Below are 7156 nucleotides of genomic sequence, written 5' to 3'. Positions count from 1 at the left end.
AAACTGCGAAACTGGAATCACCTGATTTAAATTGGGATAACTTCTTCATCCCAACTCCAATGAGATTTATTCAATTTCCTGGTGATTATGCACCACTTTATGTATCCAAATTAAGCTTCTTACAAAGGATTCATCCTGGTTTGATTGGAACGAAGAAGAAGCTGTCATATTCCCTAACTGGAAACTAGAATCACATGATTTGAAAGTGGGATAACGTCTTCTTTTATCCAACCTCCTATGAGATTTATTCAACTTCCTGGTGATTCTTCCACCACTTTATGTATTCAAATCAAGCTTCTTACAAAGTGATTCATCCTGCCTTTGATTGGAACGACGAAGAAGCTTTCCTATTCCCAAACTGGGAAACTGGAATCACCTGATTTGAAAGTGGGATAATTTCTTCATCCAACCTCCTATGAGATATATTCAACTTCCTGGTGATTCTCCACCACTTTATGTATCCAAATCAAGCTTCTTACAAAGTGCTTCAGCCTGCTTTGATTGGAAGACGAAGAAGCTGTCCTATTCCCAAACGGGAACTGGAATCACCTGATTTAAAAGTGGGATAATTCTTCATCCCAACTCCTATGGGATTATTCAACTTACTGATGATCTCACACCACTTTATGTATCCAAATCAAGCTTCTTACAAAGTGATTTATCCTGGTTTGAATGGAACGACGAAGAAGCTGTCCTATTCCCTCTGGGAAACTGGAATCACCTGATTTGAAAGTGGGATAACTTCTTCATCCCAACCTCCTATGATTTATTCAACTTCCTGGTGATTCTCCACCATTTTATGTATCCAATCAAGATTTTTACAAAGTGCTTCATCCTGCTTTGATTGGAACGACGAAGAAGCGGTCCTATTCCCAAACTGGGAAACTGGAATCACGTTATTTGAAAGTGGATACCCTTCTTCATCCCAACTCCTATGAGATATTATATTCAAATTCCTCGTGATTCTCCACCACATTATGTTTCCAAATCAAGCTTCTTACAAAGTGATTCATCCTGCTTTGATTGGAACCACGAAGAAGCTGTCCTATTCTGAAACTGCGAAACTGGAATCACCTGATTTAAAAGTGGTATAACTTCTTCATTCCAACTCCTATGAGATTTATTCAACTTACTGGTGATTCTACACCACTTTATGTATCCAAATCAAGCTTCTTACAAAGTGATTCATCCTGGTTTGAATGGAACGACGAAGAAGCTGTCCTATTCCCTAACTCGGAAACTGGAATCACCTGATTTGAAAGTGGGATAACTTCTTCATCCAACCTCCTCTGAGATTTATTCAACTTCCTGGTGATTCTCCACCACTTTATGTATCCAAATTAAGCTTCTTACAAAGTGATTCATCCTGGTTTGATTGGAACGACGAAGAAGCTGTCCTATTCCCTAACTGGGAAACTGGAATCACCTGAATTGAAAGTGGGATAACTTCTTCATCCCAACTCTTATGAGATTTATTCAACTTCCTGGTGATTCTCCACCACTTTATGTATCCAAATCAAGCTTCTCACAAAGTGATTCATCCTGCTTTGATTGGAACGACGAAGAAGCTTTCTTATTCCCTAACTGGGAAACTGGAATCACCTGATTTAAAAGTGGGATAACTTCTTCATCCCAACTCCTATGAGATATATTCAACTTCCTGGTGATTCTCCACCACTTTATGTATCCAAATCAAGCTTCTTACAAAGTGATTCATCCTGCTTTGATTGGAACGACGAAGAAGCTGTCCTATTCCCAAACTGGGAAACTGGAATCACCTGATTCGAAAGTGGGATAACTTATTCATCCCAACTCCTATAAGATATATATAAATTCCTGGTGATTCTCCACCACTTTATGTATCCAAATCAAGCTTCTTAAAAAGTGATTCATCCTGCTTTGATTGGAACGACGAAGAAGCTGTCCTATTCCGAAACTGCGAAACTGGAATCACCTGATTTAAAAGTGGGATAACTTCTTCATCCCAACTCCTATGAGATTTATTCAACTTACTGATGATTCTACACCACTTTATGTATCCAAATCAAGCTTCTTACAAAGTGATTCATCCTGGTTTGAATGGAACGACGAAGAAGCTGTCCTATTCCCTAACTGGGAAACTGGAATCACCTGATTTGAAAGTGGGATAACTTCTTCATCCAACCTCCTCTGAGATTTATTCAACTTCCTGGTGATTCTCCACCACTTTATGTATCCAAATCAATCTTCTTACAAAGTGCTTCATCCTGCTTTGATTGGAACGACGAAGAAGCGGTCTTATTCCCAAACTGGGAAACTGGAATCACGTTATTTGAAAGTTGGATACCTTCTTCATCCCAACTCCTATGAGATTTATTCAAATTCCTCGTGATTCTTCACCACATTATGTATCCAAATCAAGCTTCTGACAAAGTGATTCATCCTGCTTTGATTGGAACGACGAAGAAGCTGTCCTATTCTGAAACTGCGAAACTGGAATCACCTGATTTAAAATTGGGATAACTTCTTCATCCCAACTCCAATGAGATTTATTCAATTTCCTGGTGATTATGCACCACTTTATGTATCCAAATTAAGCTTCTTACAAAGTGATTCATCCTGGTTTGATTGGAACGAAGAAGAAGCTGTCATATTCCCTAACTGGGAAACTAGAATCACCTGATTTGAAAGTGGGATAACTTCTTCATCCAACCTCCTATGAGATTTATTCAACTTCCTGGTGATTCTCCACCACTTTATGTATCCAAATCAAGCTTCTTACAAAGTGATTCATCCTGCTTTGATTGGAACGACGAAGAAGCTTTCCTATTCCCAAACTGGGAAACTGGAATCACCTGATTTGAAAGTGGGATAACTTCTTCATCCAACCTCCTATGAGATATATTCAACTTCCTGGTGATTCTCCACAACTTTATGTATCCAAATCAAGCTTCTTACAAAGTGCTTCATCCTTCTTTGATTGGAACGACGAAGAAGCTTTCCTATTCCCTAACTGGGAAACTGGAATCACCTGATTTAAAAGTCGGATAACTTCTTCATCCCAACTCCTATGAGATTTATTCAACTTACTGATGATTCTACACCACTTTATGTATCCAAATCAAGCTTCTTACAAAGTGATTTATCCTGGTTTGAATGGAACGACGAAGAAGCTGTCCTATTCCCTCTGGGAAACTGGAATCACCTGATTTGAAAGTGGGATAACTTCTTCATCCAACCTCCTATGAGATTTATTCAACTTCCTGGTGATTCTCCACCATTTTATGTATCCAAATCAAGATTTTTACAAAGTGCTTCATCCTGCTTTGATTGGAACGACGAAGAAGCGGTCCTATTCCCAAACTGGGAAACTGGAATCACGTTATTTGAAAGTTGGATACCTTCTTCATCCCAACTCCTATGAGATTTATTCAAATTCCTCGTGATTCTTCACCACATTATGTTTCCAAATCAAGCTTCTTACAAAGTGATTCATCCTGCTTTGATTGGAACCACGAAGAAGCTGTCCTATTCTGAAACTGCGAAACTGGAATCACCTGATTTAAAAGTGGGATAACTTCTTCATTCCAACTCCTATGAGATTTATTCAACTTACTGGTGATTCTACACCACTTTATGTATCCAAATCAAGCTTCTTACAAAGTGATTCATCCTGGTTTGAATGGAACGACGAAGAAGCTGTCCTATTCCCTAACTGGGAAACTGGAATCACCTGATTTGAAAGTGGGATAACTTCTTCATCCAACCTCCTCTGAGATTTATTCAACTTCCTGGTCATTCTCCACCACTTTATGTATCCAAATCAAGCTTCTTACAAAGTGATTCATCCTGGTTTGATTGGAACGACAAAGAAGCTGTCCTATTCCCTAACAGGGAAACTGGAATCACCTGAATTGAAAGTGGGATAACTTCTTCATCCCAACTCCTATGAGATTTATTCAACTTCCTCGTGATTCTTCACCACATTATGTATCCAAATCAAGCTTCTGACAAAGTGATTCATCCTGCTTTGATTGGAACGACGAAGAAGCTGTCCTATTCTGAAACTGCGAAACTGGAATCACCTGATTTAAAATTGGGATAACTTCTTCATCCCAACTCCAATGAGATTTATTCAATTTCCTGGTGATTATGCACCACTTTATGTATCCAAATTAAGCTTCTTACAAAGTGATTCATCCTGGTTTGATTGGAACGAAGAAGAAGCTGTCATATTCCCTAACTGGGAAACTAGAATCACCTGATTTGAAAGTGGGATAACTTCTTCATCCAACCTCCTATGAGATTTATTCAACTTCCTGGTGATTCTCCACCACTTTATGTATCCAAATCAAGCATCTGACAAAGTGATTCATCCTGCTTTGATTGGAACGACGAAGAAGCTTTCCTATTCCCAAACTGGGAAACTGGAATCACCTGATTTGAAAGTGGGATAACTTCTTCATCCAACCTCCTATGAGATATATTCAACTTCCTGGTGATTCTCCACAACTTTATGTATCCAAATCAAGCTTCTTACAAAGTGCTTCATCCTTCTTTGATTGGAACGACGAAGAAGCTTTCCTATTCCCTAACTGGGAAACTGGAATCACCTGATTTAAAAGTCGGATAACTTCTTCATCCCAACTCCTATGAGATTTATTCAACTTCCTGGTGATTTTACACCACTTTATGTATCCAAATCAAACTTCTTACAAAGTGATTTATCCTGGTTTGAATGGAACGACGAAGAAGCTGTCCTATTCCCTCTGGGAAACTGGAATCACCTGATTTGAAAGTGGGATAACTTCTTCATCCAACCTCCTATGAGATTTATTCAACTTCCTGGTGATTCTCCACCATTTTATGTATCCAAATCAAGATTTTTACAAAGTGCTTCATCCTGCTTTGATTGGAACGACGAAGAAGCGGTCCTATTCCCAAACTGGGAAACTGGAATCACGTTATTTGAAAGTTGGATACCTTCTTCATCCCAACTCCTATGAGATTTATTCAAATTCCTCGTGATTCTTCACCACATTATGTTTCCAAATCAAGCTTCTTACAAAGTGATTCATCCTGCTTTGATTGGAACCACGAAGAAGCTGTCCTATTCTGAAACTGCGAAACTGGAATCACCTGATTTAAAAGTGGGATAACTTCTTCATTCCAACTCCTATGAGATTTATTCAACTTACTGGTGATTCTACACCACTTTATGTATCCAAATCAAGCTTCTTACAAAGTGATTCATCCTGGTTTGAATGGAACGACGAAGAAGCTGTCCTATTCCCTAACTGGGAAACTGGAATCACCTGATTTGAAAGTGGGATAACTTCTTCATCCAACCTCCTCTGAGATTTATTCAACTTCCTGGTCATTCTCCACCACTTTATGTATCCAAATCAAGCTTCTTACAAAGTGATTCATCCTGGTTTGATTGGAACGACAAAGAAGCTGTCCTATTCCCTAACAGGGAAACTGGAATCACCTGATTTAAAAGTGGGATAACTTCTTCATCCCAACTCTTATGAGATTTATTCAACTTCCTGGTGATTCTCCACCACTTTATGTATCCAAATCAAGCTTCTCACAAAGTGATTCATCCTGCTTCGATTGGAACGACGAAGAAGCTTTCTTATTCCCTAACTGGGAAACTGGAATCACCTGATTTAAAAGTGGGATAACTTCTTCATCCCAACTCCTATGAGATATATTCAACTTCCTGGTGATTCTCCACCACTTTATGAATCCAAATCAAGCTTCTTACAAAGTGCTTCATCCTGCTTTGATTGGAACGACGAAGAAGCTGTCCTATTCCCAAACTGGGAAACTGGAATCACCTGATTCGAAAGTGGGATAACTTATTCATCCCAACTCCTATAAGATATATATAAATTCCTGGTGATTCTCCACCACTTTATGTATCCAAATCAAGCTTCTTAAAAAGTGATTCATCCTGCTTTGATTGGAACGACGAAGAAGCTGTCCTATTCAGAAACTGCGAAACTGGAATCACCTGATTTAAAAGTGGGATAACTTCTTCATCCCAACTCCTATGAGATTTATTCAACTTACTGATGATTCTACACCACTTTATGTATCCAAATCAAGCTTCTTACAAAGTGATTCATCCTGGTTTGAATGGAACGACGAAGAAGCTGTCCTATTCCCTAATTGGGAAACTGGAATCACCTGATTTGAAAGTGGGATAACTTCTTCATCCAACCTCCTCTGAGATTTATTCAACTTCCTGGTGATTCTCCACCACTTTATGTATCCAAATCAATCTTCTTACAAAGTGCTTCATCCTGCTTTGATTGGAACGACGAAGAAGCGGTCTTATTCCCAAACTGGGAAACTGGAATCACGTTATTTGAAAGTTGGATACCTTCTTCATCCCAACTCCTATGAGATTTATTCAAATTCCTCGTGATTCTTCACCACATTATGTATCCAAATCAAGCTTCTGACAAAGTGATTCATCCTGCTTTGATTGGAACGACGAAGAAGCTGTCCTATTCTGAAACTGCGAAACTGGAATCACCTGATTTAAAATTGGGATAACTTCTTCATCCCAACTCCAATGAGATTTATTCAATTTCCTGGTGATTATGCACCACTTTATGTATCCAAATTAAGCTTCTTACAAAGTGATTCATCCTGGTTTGATTGGAACGAAGAAGAAGCTGTCCTATTCCCTAACTGGGAAACTAGAATCACCTGATTTGAAAGTGGGATAACTTCTTCATCCAACCTCCTATGAGATTTATTCAACTTCCTGGTGATTCTCCACCACTTTATGTATTCAAATCAAGCTTCTTACAAAGTGATTCATCCTGCTTTGATTGGAACGGCGAAGAAGCTTTCCTATTCCCAAACTGGGAAACTGGAATCACCTGATTTGAAAGTGGGATAATTTCTTCATCCAACCTCCTATGAGATATATTCAACTTCCTGGTGATTCTCCACCACTTTATGTATCCAAATCAAGCTTCTTACAAAGTGCTTCAGCCTGCTTTGATTGGAACGACGAAGAAGCTATCCTATTCCCAAACTTGGAAACTGGAATCACCTGATTTAAAAGTGGGATAACTTCTTCATCCCAACTCCTATGGGATTTATTCAACTTACTGATGATTCTACACCACTTTATGTATCCAAATCAAGCTTCTTA

Source organism: Brassica rapa, chromosome A07, assembly GCF_000309985.2.
Source record: "Brassica rapa cultivar Chiifu-401-42 chromosome A07, CAAS_Brap_v3.01, whole genome shotgun sequence".
In the NCBI taxonomy this organism is placed as follows: domain Eukaryota; kingdom Viridiplantae; phylum Streptophyta; class Magnoliopsida; order Brassicales; family Brassicaceae; genus Brassica; species Brassica rapa.
Note: the sequence above shows the minus strand (reverse complement) of the source record.